General features: G+C 41.4%; 1 pseudogene; it reads left to right on the top strand.

Annotated features, from left to right (window-relative positions):
• The first annotated feature begins 301 nt into the window (after positions 1-301).
• LOC123806291 lies at positions 302-16,093 on the top strand (annotated as a pseudogene).
• Positions 16,094-17,494: the final 1,401 nt, after the last annotated feature.

The raw sequence follows: 17,494 nt of genomic DNA, 5'->3' as shown, positions 1-17,494 counted from the left end.
CCCAGTAGGAAATCAGAATCTGCGGTAACACCTGTTCTAAGAACAAGTTAGGGAAAACCACCCGTGGAGGCTGTGAAGTCCACCCTAGGTTGGGTGGTGGGGTATTGGCCTCCTACTTTGGCTTCTAATGCTGACAATTAACTCAGCTTCTGCTCTGCTCTTGCCATTCGTAGACGCTCCTGTTTAGGCCATGCAATCAGGTCCCTCTTCTCCCACCACTTTCCACCAGGCTTCTAGCCAGGGCCCCTGCTCCGAAGTCTGAGGCCGGAGGCTGCTATGCTGCAGGGAGAAGGTGGGTGGCATGGTGGGTTGGATGGATTGCTGGGAAGGTGCTGGCTTCTACCAGCATGTGTTCTTGCTTCCAGAATATGTAAAAGATGCTCTGAAAAAAAAAGATAAACAGTGGGCTTATGTTTGTAAAATTGGTTAACCCATTCAGGGAAAAGAGCTCTTTACTTGTTCTATATGTGTCTGTGTCAGCTATTTGAAATAAAAGTTTTCAAGGGAAAATACCATCTTGGTTTATAAATCGGTCAGTTCAATCAGGTCTTCTCTACCTTATCATACCCATAGGCCCTCTATTTCTCTTTCTCTACAACCTTATAAAGGCTGATAAAGAGGGAAAGTTTCAGCCTCTAGGTCAAGTGCTAGTGGATGACATGTTTTTGAATTGCATCTTGATGCTGAAACTTGCTGAACTTGAGAAATTACTTTAAGATGTGACAGAAGGAAAAGAAATAGACAAAAAGAAATATTACAAGTACAGAAAAGAGAAGACATTAAGGTGTCTGGGAAAAAAGTTTAATCAGACTATAGCAGTGTTAAAAACCAATAACATAATGCCAATTTCCAGGTAGAGTCAACTGCATTTTCCTCCAGTGGTGAGGTTTCCAATGACAAAGCAGAGGATTATACTCATTGTACCCATGGTCTGATATGTGATTACATAGAACTGAGTGATGACTCATCTTAGTATTTAAAGCTTCCAGAGTCTTTAGCTTCATTGCCAAACCCTCCATCAAAGAAAATAAAGTTATCAAATGAGCCCGTAGAAGCAAGAGAAGATTATACTAAGTTTAACACTAAAGATTTGAAAAATGAAAAGAAAAATAGAAAATGACTATAGCTCAGAAGGCTTTGGTCAAGTTGACAAGAGTGGAATGAGAAATATGATTCATTTTTGGTACAAAAGTTTTTTTAAAAGTTGGAAAGATTTGAAATGTTGAGTACGAAATCTAGCAAAAATACCTGTCTTTCACATATTCTATTTTTGTCCTTCCTCCATGTCACTATACTTCCTGACTCTTAATCACCACCTTTTGAAATAAAAAAGAAAAGGAGCAATTTTCAGGGAGAAAAAAGACACAGGTTCTGAGGACACTTAGGATTTAATAAATAAGTGTCTCTCATTCCAGAACCTCTTGAGAAATCTACAGAAGCTTCATGGTCTTATACACTTAGACTACAAGAGCAGCTCTTGTGTCTACAAGATTTTTCATGCAAATAGTGTAAAGAGCCCCAACATTTGAGTCTGACTTAGATAAATCAATGAAGATGCTCCCCATACTTCATCTCCACCTCCCATATAGTCCGAGACTCAGAAACCGCATTATCATGCTATGACATCACTTCCTTGGGCCAGCCTCTCTGCTGACTTCTGCACACTGTAGACTCTCCCAAATGCATTCTTCTTGTGTCCACATGAAGAATGTGGATGACTTCAGAGGAAGCCTGGAAGGTCTCTTTACTTCTGTATGAGTTAAAACCCAAGGCCCAGAAGACCTCTGAGCAGCCAGCTCACTCCCTGTTTCCTTCCAGATCCATTCTGTCTGGCACATAAAGTCTCTAGGGGAAAAAGAAGTCTTCTAGACACTACCAGCCACTAGAAGGGGTCTACAAGAGCCTCTTTCATCTGAAGACTTAAGTGGAGCATTCAAAACTCCTGAAGTTGTTCCAACTTGAGGAAGAAGAGTGCACTTGTCTCTCCTTTGACTCCTCAGTTCTGCAATATCTTTGCAGGTGGGAGGAGGGGAGGACCTGGTGCTTCCCACCACCAGGTTATAAATCCTTCTAATCCTTCCAATCTCTGCATATTGCTTTCATTTTTCATTTATGTCTTTGAAGGCCACCAAGTATAATAATGATGAAAACAAGCTTCAGTTAGGATTCCAACTTCATTAATTACATAGCTGTGTGTCTTTACCTCTAGGAAAATAATTGTGCCTACCTCAAAGGATTTTTTTGAGAAAACTAAATAAGATAATATATGTAAAGTACTTAGGACACTCCTAATACATAATAGGTGTTGATAGATGTCAGTTATTATTATTGTTATTTATTATCATTATCATTATTACTGCTTCTACCATGACCAACTCCCCCTCCTTGCAACTAATTTTTCATACTAGTGTGGGATCTTATGTAGAGTGCCCCCTACCACTTTGTTCTCTGTAGACAGCCCCACCTGCCCCTGGTAGGGATCCAAGTTATCACTGGTCTCCCTCTCCCAGACCTGCCCATTGCCAGTCACTTTAGATGCAGTAGTTCAGTATTTACCTTGCTAGAGTGGCACAGTCTTGTAGGTGCCAGGTGGACGTAGCCTCCTTGGCAACTCACTTGTGAAAAGACTTGCTGCTTGCTTTTTTAAAAGCACATTGAGCTTTTGGTGAGCGGCTAACTTTGCCCAGGACCAGACATTTATTTCACCATTGGGTGTCCTTCTACTGATGTCTCTGGAGGGTAATGGAAACTGAGGGACTTGGAATGGGAAGCATTTTTCTGTTCTATTACTAACTGTGAATAACAAGCTGAATCCAGGTCATGGCTGGAGTGTCAGGATCCCGCATTCTAGAAATGATGAGCCAAACATCCTAAAATTACTGTAACTGATAACATGCTTACCATTAGTCAATAAGCCATACTTAACCCACATTGGGTTCAATGATTTCCTGCAACATGAGACTCCAGCCACTGTACCCCAAACACGTGTGTTCCTGTGTGCATGTGTGTGTACACCCATGTGCCCATGCACAGACGTCAACCAAAAAGGAAAACACTCTCGTCATCAGTGAGATGGATTGGGCCATAATTGATTTTCCATAGACAAATGCTTTAAATTTTGGTAAACCCTTTGTAACATCTTAGTCAAATTAAACTGAGCTCTTTCAAGTCAGATTTATAGTCCATAGGATTCCACTTAACTGAGACAAGCGATGCAATTTCAGGCCAATTTAAAGGGTATTTCATTTAGAGACAGAACTAATCCTTGTCACGGCCCTGGAGGTAACTAGAAATCTTCCTCTTCTCATTTGCCTAGAAGCAGTTACAGTCCAGTCCATGCGGGCCAAGCAACCAGGGAGCATTGTGAGTCAGTGTAATCAATTTTACGACCCATGTTCACTGAAGGGAAAATGACCAAGAGGAGGAGGTGGAAAGGAAGGCAGGTACTACCTAAGGCATTCAGAACCTTTCTAAGACTTAGGAAATGGTGTCCAGTCTAAGTGCATAAATTACTAGGAGGCACTGCTTCATCTCAGGCTGCAGCCCCTGTGAGGACACAAGACTCAGGATCCGAGTATTGGCTGGATTTCTATTCCAATTTTCCCCTTGGACTGGCACCCTTGAGCAAGGTATACCCTGCACAACTGTACACAGTAGCCTTGGGAGAATGATGTCAGGAACTTTACAGACACATATTACCTTCTTTAATGCTCACCACACTAGGAGATTTTAAGTATTGTCCCAGTTTTACAAATACATATAGCTGGGAGAGATTAAATACTACATTCATATAAATGTAAGTTGAGCTGGGATTCTAGTAACATCCTGTCTGATTCTAAAATCCAAGCTTTCTCTACTCACAATTGAATGTAAATTCAGCTGAAGGGCTTGATAACGTTTTCCCAGGGAAAAAGGAAGAACTGGCAGGGTATGAGCCTCAAATCTTTGAAGGTGAGATTGGGAAGGGGGAGCAGACATTCTCAGGTGGCCAGCCATCCAGCTTTTGCTTCAAGGCTCCTGTGGATGTGGGGCAGCTCATTTTTGTCTGTTGACAAGGTTCTGCCCTATATCAAGCTGAAGCCTCCTGCCCATTGACACAAAAGAGTGACAAGACTAGTGCCTGAACCAATGATTGCAAGTCCCTGTTTTATAGGACCCACAGGCAGAGTTGCAGAGAGAGGGGACCTGGACCCAGCCACTTCTCCCCTCTCAAAAAATGCAATGAAAAGTCCTTGTCCTGCCCATCTCACAGAGTTGTGAAAATCAAAAGATGAGGCAAATGGACTATAACACCCTTGTAAGCAAAATGAGGAAATAAAGAAAATTACTGAATTTAAAATTTTATGTTTATATTGTTCTATATATAGTAACATGTTATATATTTATATATTTATGTTGAGTTTTTATATATTTAGGGTTTTTTTCATTGCTTTTAAAGAGAGAAAGAGAGGAAGGGAGAGGGGAAAGGAGAGACACCTTGATGTGAGAGAGAGACATAGATTGGTTGCTACCTGTATGTGCCCAGACTGGGGACTGCACCCACAACCTAGGTATATGCCCTGACTGGGAATCAAACTCACAACTTTCAGTTATGGGATGGTGCTCCAACCAACTCAGCCACACCAGCCAGGGCTACATGTTGAGTGTTTAATGTATTAGTGTTAAGCACAATTGGTATCATAAAAGGCATAATGTCTTTTATGCTGACATTAAACTTCTTTTATTGATTTGTTTTTTAAAATATATTCCATTGATTGTGCTATTACAGTTGTCCATTTTTTTCTCCCTTTATTCCCCTCCACCCTGTACCTCCCCTCCCACCATCATTCCCCCACCTTAGTTCATGTCCATGGGTCATACATATAAGTTCTTTGACTTCTCCATTTTGTATACTATACTTAACCAACCCCTGTCTATTCTGTACCTACAATTTATACTTCTTATTCCATGTACATTTTCTCCCATTTTTCCCCTGCCCCTACCCACTGATAACCCTCCATGTGATCTCTATTTCTGTTATTCTGTTCCTGTTGTAGTTGTTTGCTTAGTTAATTTTTGTTTTTGTATTTTTTTAGGTTTGGGTGTTGAAAGTTGTGAGCTTGTTGTCATTTTACTGTTCATAGTTTTGATCTCCTTTTTCTTAGTTAAGTCCCTTTAACATTTCATGTAATAAGGGCTTGGTGATGGTAAACTCCTTTAACTTGACCTTATCTGGGAAGCATTTTATCTGCCCTTCCATTCTAAATGATAACTTTGCTGGGTAGAGTAATCTTGGATGTAAGCCTTTGCCTTTCATGCCTTGTAATACTTCTTTCCAGCCCCTTATTACCTGTGAAGTTTCTTTTGAGAAATCAGCTGATAGTCTTAATGAAACTCCTTCATAGGTAACTCTCCCCTTTTCTCTTGCTGCCTTTAAGATCCTCTCCTTATCTATAATCTTGAGTGACTTAATTATGATGTGCCTTGGTGTGTACTTCCTTGGGTCCAACTTTTTTGGGATGCTCTGAGCTTCGTGGACTTCCTGGAAATCTATTTCCTTTGTCAGATTAGGGAAGTTCTTATGTTTTCAAATAAGTTTTCCAGTTCTTGCTCTTGCTCTTCTCTTTCTGGCACCCCTATGATTTGGATGTTGGAAAGTTTAAAGTTGTCCCGGAGGTTCCTAAGCATCTCCTCATTTTTTTGAATTCTTATTTCTTCATTCTATTCTGGTTAAATGTTTATTCCTTTGTTCTGCTCCAAACCATTGATTTGAGTCCTTATTTCCTTCCCTTCACTGTTGGTTTCCTGTACATTTTCCTTTATTTCGCTTTTCATAGCCTTCACTTTTTCCTCTATTTTTCAACCATACTCAGCCATTTCTGTGAGCATCTTGATTACCAGTGTTATGAACTCTGCCTTTGATAGGTTGGTTATATCTTCATCACTTAGTTGTATTTTTCTGGAGCTTTGATCTGTTCTTTCATTTGGGCCATATTTTTTTTGTCTCAGCATGCTTGTTACATAGTAGAGGGTGGAGCCTTAGATATTCATCTGGGCAGGGCAACCCACATCATTGCGTTATGGCCCTGTATGTGGGGGAGAGGCTTGAGAGGGAACAATGTCAATTGCTTGGCTCTCAGCTGGCTTTCAGTCAGTTACTCCACTAACCACAAGCAAATTGGGCCCTTCCGGTGCTGATTCCCAGGTGGGTGGTTTTGTGTACATTCTAGGACCCTGTGGGTCTCTTTTACAAACTTTCCTGTGAGGCTGGGAATTTCTCTCACCACTGCAACCCCCACAGTTTTTTCAGTCAGAGGTTTTGAGGTTTCACTTCCCTGTACTAGAACCCTGGGTTGCGCGGTTTGTCTCACTCCCAAGTTTTCCTCCTGGTTTATCTGCATGCAAATGTGGGACTACCTGCTCTGCCAGCTGCAGCCTCACTTTCCCCGGTCCTCCAGCTGCCACCTTATTTTGAGTCCTCTCCACCCTGGCTGCCCATCTCTGGTCCTCCTACTGGTCTGGATGAATATTTCTTCTTTAACTCCTTGGTTGGCAAACTTCTATAGAGTTCAATTTTCAGGCAGTTATGGTTATTTTTTGTTTTTGAATTTGTTGTTGTCCTTCTTTTGGTTGTGTGAGGAGGCAGAGTGTGCCTCCATCTTGGTCGGAAGTCTACTGCTTTGTTTTTAAAAATACTCTTTACTAAAGAATGTGATCAATTGTGTGTGTATGTGTGCATGTGTGTGCTTTTATTTCAGCTTATTTGTTGTGTAAATCTCTTGGAAAAATTTAAGATTTAGCAAGTCTTTGTCAGTATCAAAAAATGCACATGTGAGTTGTGATGTGTGGATGTATGTGTATTGTGTTCTATGTTTATAAACCCATGATCTCAAATTTATAGGAATTATTGTCTTAGATATAGAGAATGAACATTTGCTGAGTTCCAGTAATAACATTTAGCACTTATGACAAATCTGCAAGATAAGTATCTTTGATTTAAGATAACGCTATTTCTCAAAGAATTTGTGTATCTTGTCCAATTTTTCACAGTTAGGTAGCTGAAGAATTGAACACAGGCCCCTCTGATTCCAAAATAATGCCAGTGTTTATTGTTTGTTTTATTGTTTTTTGTTTACTCTGCCATATTGTTTAATAATTTCCTTTTATTTCTGTAGTTTCACAGAGGGGTAATCAGAGGGAATTTGCTGACTTTGAATCTAATCAGTAAAATTTCATTTACCCTCTTCCTTCGTGTCCACAGTGTCAAATATATATGACTGCAAAAACATGTTTGACCCAGTTGGATAGATGTTTGGAGTCTACTGCTCGATGCAATCAAAAGAGACCTGCTGAAAAATGTAAACTCCATTCTATGGCTTTTGGATTGCCTTGATCAGAGATTCTTAAGAATTTTCAGATTCACTAGAAATTAAACTCCATAAAGGTCAGGTGTTTATTTGTTTTATTCACTACTGTACTTTCTACACATAGATTATAATAAATACTCAAGAGGTATTTATTGAATGAGTGAAAATAGACTCATTTGAATATCTGGTAAGAGCTATGCATTATCTTTCCAGAAAAATGCATGTAGGCACATGGATTACACTGCATGTAGCAGTGTAATTTTTTGGCACAACCTCCTGAAACCTATACACGGTACACAAAAGCTTTGACTCCTTTCTCATAAAGAAATAGCCCTTGACATTCTCCATGATGGAGAGGAGTAAGACTCATTGGCGTTGGACTTTTTCTTCATGTTGATGGGTCTCTCGACACTGTGAGGACATTGAGATTTTGTATCACCCATTGCTTCACCTCTCTAATCTGGATGCCTAGGACCTTTATAAACCTGAGAAGGTAAAAAGAGGAATAGAAACCACCACTCAATGAGTTTATATAATCTGCCAGATGACTAGGTTACACATTTTACGTATAAGTGATTCTCATGGCAACCATGCCAAATAGGTATTATTATTTTTATTTTTCAGATGAAAAAAATTGAGGCCCAAAAAGGGCACCAGCCCTAAACCCACCCAGCCAGGAAATGTCAGACTAAACATCTGGAACCTTGCCTGCCCAATTTTGAAGCCCTTGCTTTCCCCATGTGGCAGACTGTCTCATTACTTACAAGCCTAGCGGAAAGGCCTGTCATCAAGTCTGAGAGATGTCTTCAGTCCAGACATGCCTCCCAACTCAGGCATCTAAACCAAATAAGCAGATAACTAAAATAACCAAGTAAGAAAATTAGCCTTTTTAAAGTAAAAAATTTGGACTTTGAAGTTGTCACTCTTCTATTTTTGAATTTTAAATGTATTTTCTTCTGTAGTTTCTTCTTTAAAACTGCAGAGAAAATTGCCACCTGTTTTAGCTGCACTCAGAGAACAAAGGGAAGGGATTGGCATCATCTAGGAACCAGGCCATGGCACAAAGTGAGGCCAGGGTGACCAGAATTAACTGTTAGTCTGACTCTTTAGGGTGTAGGCAAAATCCAAAGTATGTTGTTCAGAGAGATGCAATAATTTATACCTACGGCCAAGGAGTTCCAATTCAGAAGTTAGGACAAAAGGGAGACTGAAGAACCCTGTTCCCTATTGAGCATCTGAGTTCTAAATCCTTGTCCCTGAAGAAGGAGGTAGCAAGTAGGATACAGGACCCCCTCAAAGCTGGCTGGGAATGAAATCACAATCCATTCTTAGATCCAATACTGAAGCCATTTTACATAATCTGGGCAAACACAGTGAGAGCTACAGGATAGCGACAGCTGGGTGGACACAGAGTTCCACAGGGCTCCATTGTCCCCAACCGCATTACACTAGATGTGTTAACAAGGCTGCAAGACCACTTCCATTGTTGAGGCCCAGCCTCCTAAGCTGCAACCTGTTCCTGTCTGTGCTGGTCAAGATCTGGGGCAGGCTGTATGTTCAGGTTCTGAGCCCCAGGAACTTCACCAGAGGCAGAGTGGGCAGGTAAGGGCAGATGGATGTTGCTGCTCACCAGCTCCTTCATTCTGTACAAGCCCGGAGCAGCATTCCTACTGGATTCCATCTACACTCAAGGCAAGAAGGGGAGATTATTGAAAGATGACGACAAGGAAGCCTAAAAGAGGAGTGTATTTCACCTAAGCATAATCAATAGCCACACCTTGAAACTCCAGAGCCAGTTGTTTCCATCTCCTGACAAAGCAGTGCAAGCTTAAGAACAGCAGGACCCAATGTGCTTTGTGAAACGGTCTCCTGAGAACCGTTCTTTCCTTCAAGAAAAATAATCCAGCAGAGGCACAAAGCAAGCCCCAAAATAAGATGTTTGGGTTCAGATATGAGCTGATATGACTGCAGACTTAAAAATCTTTCATTTTTATTATGAAAAGTTCCAGACACATACAAAAGTAGAGAAAATAGTGTAACAAGGCACAGTGTTGCTCAGCAACCATCAAATTTTTGCCAGTCTTGTTTCATTTACCCCACCATATTTTTATGACAATTTTTAACCACCTTTTACTTGATATCCTCAAACTGCATCCCAATGAAAACATCCCAACAGAAACAACTTGATCCATGTTTAAAGTAGCCATCATTTTTTTGTAGGTTAAAGAACAAGGAATTTGTGGACAACATAATGGGCTCATTAAATGTAAAGAGAATGCAATTTTAAACTATGGATATGCAGAGAAGGACCACTTACCAGTACACCAACTAGACAGTCTTTCTTTCAACCTGGCAATGAAGTTCCCTAGGATCTGTTGAATCAGGCTGTATTCCCCGAAGTGCTTGGGTCTTTTATATTAGTTTCACTAGGGTAGTTCTGGTTCTTACTTGTAGCAGAGCTTGGTAAATGAGAGGCCACCTGAGAAGCAATTAAACTAAACCAGAAAATCTTTCCTGTTCATTTGATCTTGTCCTTAAATAGTTTACACGTCAATTGAACTGGGAAGAGCTCATGGTGGTTTATGATGATTACTCCAGTAGGGGTCAGCGTCTAATGAGTTGGGTACTTATCTGTGACCCCAACAAGATGACTGTAAATGAACAAATAAGAGGGCCAATGGGACTAGTTCTCAAAGCTGCCCACAGAATCAAGATAACAGAAGCTGATTAGTTAGGTAGCCTGCAAAGTCGAAGCTGGTGGAGTTAAGTAGATTGAAACACCTAGGGTTTTCTAGTTAGAAAAATAAGGTGCTTATCTTAGCTCTTGTTAGACTACAAAATGTCTATTCCATGTACTCTCTCTTTTTTTTGAGCCACACTTCTTTCTTTACTATATCTGGTAAACTTTTAGTTCCCATTAAATTATCCATTTCAGGCAGATATTTTCACTTATCACAGAAGTCATGTGTCAACGTCAGTCCAGTGGAATGGTATAATGAAGCTTCCATGCATCACACAAACATCCTGAAAATGGCCCCCCAAAATGTTCAAAAGTGCATTTGCAGACTAAACAAATAAAATCATGGTTACATACTCATATGGATATGGATATACTTATGTCTACCTTGGGTTGAACTTTGGCTATAGATTGGTCAATCTTACCTGGGCTCAACTGGGCTAAGTTGTAACCAGGTCCGTTTCCTGCGTTTTCATCTCAAGACCCAAGCTTAAGAAGCAACAGCTATGTGGGGCATATTTCTCTTGTTATAGAGGGCAGACACTCAATAGTGTCTGGTGGAAATTTGCTAACTTCATCAACCCTCAGCTAAGAACCGGCACATTGTCACTCATTACCTGTATTCCAATTATCAAAGCAAATTGCATGGTCAAGTTCAAAGATGGGTAGAGGTACACACTGTATACACTCTAGTGGAAGAACTGTGAAGTCATAGGAAACAGGGTGTTTTCCTTTGAGAATGAAGGGCTGGGAACACTGACTCAACCTCCCACAACACCTATGAAAAGAACTAATTTCTACAAAAATTGTGACAGAAGTGTGTGTCAATGTCTTGACAGAATTTATAACCAAATCTTATGGCCATTTTGGCAAAACAGAGCTCTCTTAAGTTCTTTGCAGCCTCACCCTTTAGCTCCTTTGACAATGGCACCAACCATTCTATTTAGATACCATCAGCATGGGATTTTCTCATCTCAAGCAAAATATCAGTTGTTACTTTCATCACAGAAAGGGGTAAGTCAGGTAGTAAGCATACTAGAATGGGAAAAGCAGTGCTGCTCAGGCTAAAATACATTATTTGGGATGGAACTAACCACTCACTACTAAGTGGTTTAATAGAAAGGGTGTCTTTTTAGTTGAAAAGTTTGAAATGAAAGGGTTGGGTTCCTTGGCAGTTAATTTACAAGATTAATATTTGCCCATCTCTTTCTGGTTACTTGAGAGAAGCTGGGAATTTCCATTTGCTTGACACTAGGGGCTGAGCCATTCCATCTCATGCTACTCTCATGGTGCGCTGTCAGAGCAGACACGAGAAAGGTGGACCACAGGATGAGCTGGAGTGACATTTTGCACACTCTTCTACTCACCCTGGAGGGTTTGCACAGCGTAAGGCAGGCTCATGAACTCAGATGCCTTCAGCTGCTAGTTCTATAACAGGAATGGGTGGGACTGGCTGGGAGTTAGAAAAACAATTGCATAACTGTGAGAACTGGTGGCAACTGACACTCAGCCTTGGTGTCAGGGAGATGACAGAGGGCGGGGAAGACTCAGATCCTGTGGAGGGCCCAGGCCTTGTCTGGAAAAGGACCCTTTCATTAATTAGCTGAAGCTAACTGCCAAGTGCAAATGGGCCTATGTTGCCAGATATAATTTTTCAGAAGAAGCCAGAAATCTAGACAAAACTCTGCTCTTTTTTTAATGTTGACAAGGGTAACAAATTTGAAAGAAATAGAGGGGGGGAGAGAGAGAGAGAAAGGGAGGGAGGGAGGAAGGAAGGAAGGAGGGAAGGAAGGAAGGAAGGAAGGAAGGAAGGAAGGAAGGAAGGAAGGAAGGAAGGAAGGAAGGAAGGAAGGAAGGAAGGAAGGAAGAGGGAGGGAGGAAGAAAATCGCTTTGCAGTTCTACACTGTGGTAAGTAAAACAAAATTCGTTTACAAGACAAGGACAGCCAGGATGGCCAGTCTGTGACCTCAGTGTATGAGATGATACTGTTCACCCACTCAGGGAGCTGGAAACAGCAGACCCTGAGCAGGAAAAGATGTGTTTACTTTCAAGTTCTTCTGAATAGGACCATCACACCATATCCTCATTATTTTGTGAGAAGTGACATGCATCCCATAAATAGCAAACCCATATTCAGACACAAATAAATAAATGCATTTTTAAAGCAAAGCATCCATGTTGAGTAATTATTCACTCCTATGAGTTACCTATGCAATAACTCCCAGGAGAGTGGATAACAGACTTTAACATCAGTATTTAATTTAGAATCCATCAGCTCAATAAAAAGAATAAGCTTGTGTTTATGGAATGTCTACTGTGGGTCAACACTATGCTAGGCACTGCATAGGCTGGAGAATAAGGACAGGCTCCCCACGAGCTGCATTCTCCTAGGGACAGGGATATACAGAGAGGTAGCTGTGGGGAGGGCCAGCCTGGACTCCACTCCTGTTTTGCCTCACAGGCTGTGTAGTCTTAATCTCCCAAACCTCTCTTTCTTCATGGAAAGTGGAGTTCTTGTCAGATTTGCAGAAAGGAACCATGGTAGTTCATTTAAAGTCCCAAATTCAATACTTGGTGCTTAATAAACATTGGGAAAATTTTACATTTCTGTGCCTCAGTTTTCTCATCTATGTAAGGGGAAAATAAGAGTTCTTGGCTCAGAAAATTAATACAAGGAGTAAGTGAGATAATGTGTATGCCACGCTTAGAATGAAGCTTGACACTACTTACTCTCTCTCTATAAATATTACCTATTGTTTTTTCAATATTTAATGCTATTATTATTAGGTTGACTTCATTATGGGGAAAAATCTATAAATATTGTAATGGGTCCTCCATGTTCCAAATGAGATATTCTTCCTAAACAGAAATGCCCTTTATAATTTTAGGAACTTGCTGGCCCTTTGGCTCACACCTTTTCTTTGGGTAGAAGTAGTAATACAGTCCTTTGGTTTACAGGAAGTTGAGACTTTCTTCTCTATGGCTCTGTCAGTGTGCAGAGAGAGGTGACAGCAGTATCCGCACTGGAGCTGCTGGCAGTTCACTGGGGCAAAGGCCACATCTATATTTTCTTCTATTGCACCTGCAGGATCAGACCCAGGGGAGATGTTTTATGTGTCCATATAAACAAACACACACCCTAAAGATGAATGACTTCAGCTGGGGTGGGAGCAAATTCTGGGAGCAAGGGCAGCGAGCCTGGCCTCCACATACTCTAATGACCCTTCTGCCCCAAGTTTCTGGAGCACAGCTCTCCACTGGAATTGCATGAAAGCAGGACCCTTATAGTCTTGTGTATGCAGACCCTTGGGAAGGGGAGCATGAACTAGTGGGGTCAAAAGAGAAGTCAAGGAAAGAGAGGTGCTAAGAAAAAAATGAGCTCCATAATTTTGTGTTAGCCTCACTTCTCAGATCGTAATTTGCTTTCTTTAGAAGGGTTGAAAATGAGAAAAGGAGGTGGGCTGGATTCTTCAGGTCATTAGCCATGTGTCTCTGGGGAAAAAGATAAATTTGTTTAGTCCTCAGTCTCCCCATTTACAACAATCACATTGAATTTTCTGACAGGTACTTGGAGATCCTCAAAAGAAAGGCTCTCTATGAAAGCAAACACTTCTCATTACCCTTCGCAGTCTTTGCTCCAAGCAATCCAACAGCTTGCATCGAAGATGTTGGAGGTCAGGAAGCTCTTTGGGCTGCTGGGGAAGAGAGAGCAGAGGGGCAGTTTTCAGGTGGTTGCTTAATTGAGAGCCCCTCCTTCTCAAAAGAAAAGCTGGTAGAAAGCTTTGTTAAATATGAACAGAGTTCCCAGAACAGTGAGAGGAGACAAGAGTTGGGCCTAAGTGGGGCTTAGTTTGGGGAAATTTCAGTGGAGAAGCAGAGAAGCCATCTGCTGCCCCCCTCCCATTACCTGGCTGAGGCAGGGCTCCCCATGGTGCACAGCCTGTTCTGGAACGTGAACATGAGAAGCAGCTGAGCTACACCATCCTTAGGCAGGCAGTCAGCTCTTTTTCCTAGGTGCCCAGGAATTGTGTAATCTGCACTGAGGAGATGACACAGGGTGTGTTGCGGGTGCAGTTAGCTGGGGTTTTGAGCTGCTAAAGGCTAGCTCAAGGCTTGGAAAGTGAGCTTCCAAAAAGTATTTAGGTCAGCGGTCATAAATCATGAACATGGAGTTGGATTTTAAACACAGGCACACTCATGCACACATACTCTAGCACATGTGTCTGGCCGAACACTAACACACACACACATACACACCATGAACACATACACGTACAGAGTGGTGGAAGGTTGAGTATTCCAGGCAGAGAGAATGAAATGACAGAGAAGTTTTATTATTTGCAAGGTATAGAGTCATTCAGCCTAAGAGTTTTAGAAACAAAAAAATGTGTTTGGGATTGAAATTAAAAAGACATTTTTAAATCAATGCCTCATGCTAGTGTACTTTGCACGTAGTTGAAACTCAATATTTATTGCATGGATAAATGGGGACAAGGGAGGAAGAAAGGAAAGAGGGAGAGAAGGAAGGAGGGAGGAAGCTTGACTAATTTAAAGCAGAAAACATTCTAGGTAAGAGGAAGATGATCTTCATACAAACTTTCCTTCTTTCATCTTGACTCACCACAGAGAGGTAAGTCCACTTCTATAGAAACAGTTAAGAGGGAGAAAAGGAAATCTGGGTCCAGGATGGCTTAGAGAGAATATTTTCTCCATGTCCTACTTTATTTTAGAATGTGTTCTTTCTCTGTGAGGTAGAGGGGATAACGGACTTAGAACTTTTCTTCTTAGCCTTTGCTTCAAGAGGCGGTCAGGTAACAGCAGGTTCAGAGAGGAAGGATGCCTGGCCCTGAAGGTCAAGGGCCTGAGAGGGAGCCTGCAACAGTGGGACCAGAGCTCTGGAACTAGAAAGCATCGCCTTCTGTGTAGGAGTTCTGGACTCACTGTTTTTATGCCTCTTATTTTGTTTGTTCCTTTCTTGCTCTTTCTCGCTCTGTTTGGTTAGTTTCTTTGTTCATCTTTAACATTTCAACTTCTCTCAGTTGTTCCAAGGAAATCAAGAGAAAATTATTTGTGTCCACACAAAAACATACTCATACACCAATAGACCCAAGGTTATGCGACTCCTTCACAGAGGAAGTGTGGTAGCAGCTGTGAGCATCTGAACAGAATGCCTGCACAGGAAAGGTGGACAGACCTGGAGAGACAGAGCTTTTCAGTGAGCTACTGTTTACTTCCTTGAGAGTGCTAAAGCCTCCAATAGGCTGGCATTTTTGAAAACCAAGAGTGACAGTGCTTATATAAGGAGTCTCCAAAATTAAGAGGGAGTTTTCAAGGAGATGCAAGAACATGCAAGTCTAGGTAAAGAAAATCAATCTCAAAGAATGTCATTTCTGACCCCACCCACCAGCACCACCTGCACCACCAGGAGGCATGCTCCTTCCAGCAGCCAGAAAGCAGGGGTGAGAGGCAGCATGGGTCCCACAGCACGTGCTCTTTTAACAAACATTTCTTGGGAATAATAAGCACAGGAAAAAATTGACAATTATTTTTCAGGAGTTGAGAAGCCAAGCCTCTGACAGCATTTTCCTGGTCCCCAAAGGGCACCTGTTTCCACAGCAACCACAACTTAGGAAGATGCTGCTTTTAAGTTAACTATCCCAGGAAGATATTTACTCTGGGCTAGCAATCCTGGATGGGCAGAAAGAGCACAGACTCTGAGTCACAAACCTCACTGGGACTGGCAGAGGTTGAGGAAACTGGTTCTGTGCTTAACCCATGCAGGCAGCTGTCAGCACTAATCCTGAACTCCACTCTGGTGATTTCTTTCTGAGTTCCCACAGCTTCTGTCTCCCGTGAACCTAGGTTCCATCCTGGCAACCTAAACCTGATGGTGACAATGCTGATGACAATGACAATGTCGGCTACAGTGACAATGATAATGACAACAATGATAATGATGACCATGGCAATGATGGAGATGAGGATGATAACATTGGGGGTGGCAAATGATGATGATGATCATGGCAATGATGATGATGAAAGTAATAGCAATAATAACACAAATGAGCATTGATTGCTGAGTGCTTCACTTGCATTTTCTTAATTTGCCTCACAAAAGCCCTGCAAAGTCAACACCATTCTTGACCCACTTTCCTGGCAAGGAAACAGCAGCTGGGAGAGGTTAAACAACCTGTCCAGAGGCGTACAGCCAGCAAGGAGGACCTGTGGCAGGAACCCAGCTCTGGAACACCGACGTCATTTCTTTCAGGAACAGGATAGCTCCAGAGCTCAGACTGTGCAACAGACTACCTCGGCTTAGCAAAGCTTCATTTTTCCTGGTCCTTTTGCCCCTGCATTCCTGTTTATATCTTTATTTTAGTAAATTTAGCATGGCTCTACTGTTTGTTTTTATATTTGGACCTCCAATGTGCAGAATTAATCATAACTCTGGCTCATGACACACCTTGATCACTTCTCCCTGCCTACGATAGTGCCTGCTTGGTTTCTTGCTTGTTTTGCTTGTTGTTTGCTTTTAATTTTTAACATTGTAATAAGCACTTATGATCCCACTCCCAAAACAAAACTAGACCCATAATAGTAGCTTACAGTGTATATTTTTTCATGTTTCAAAACATCTAAAAGAATTTATACTTTTTAAAAACGTTGTTATTTATTTATTTTTTAGAGAGGGGAATGGAAGGAGAGAGGGAGAGGAACATCGACGCAAGAGAGAAGCATCGATTGGTTGCCTCCCACATGTGCCCCAATGGGGGACTGAACCCTCATCCCAGGCATGTGCTCTGACCAGGAATCAAACTCGTGACCGAAAGGGTTCTTTGTGGGACAATGCCCAACCAATTGAGCCACACCAGTCAGGAAGAAGTGCACTTTTTTTACAGTAAAACCAATAATCTGTTATTAAGAAAGTTTTCCAAACAAAGGCCAACATACAGAGAAAAAAAATTACCTGTGACCCATTCCCTCACTCCCACCCACTTTGTTAATAGCTGTTAGAATTCTGTTCTGGAATATTTACATTTAATATTTTTCTATGGTTTAAATTATAATGTATGCAAAGTATCACATCTTATTTTTTAAGTACTTGCCATTTTGTATTAAACTTCACTTAAATATTTTACTTATCATTATATATTAAATTATTTATTATTTTGACATTGAACATTATAAGCCATGGGTCCCCAACCTCTGGGCCTGTTAGGAACAAAGCTGCATAGCAAGAGGTGAGCTTGAATATAATGTGCTTGATTCATCCCCAAACCATCTCCCATCCCTCAGTCAGTGGGAGAAGGTTGGGGACTGCTGTTATAAACCACATTTAGGTGGTACCACAGATGATTTAGTAACTAACTTGTTACACATTTAGGCTGTGTCTTTTGGGGGGTGGTATGA

This window comes from Phyllostomus hastatus, unplaced genomic scaffold, assembly GCF_019186645.2.
Source record: "Phyllostomus hastatus isolate PE091 unplaced genomic scaffold, TTU_PhHast_1.1 phas_scaffold_385, whole genome shotgun sequence".
Classification (NCBI taxonomy): domain Eukaryota; kingdom Metazoa; phylum Chordata; class Mammalia; order Chiroptera; family Phyllostomidae; genus Phyllostomus; species Phyllostomus hastatus.
Note: the sequence above shows the minus strand (reverse complement) of the source record. Positions and strands in the feature narration are given on the sequence as shown.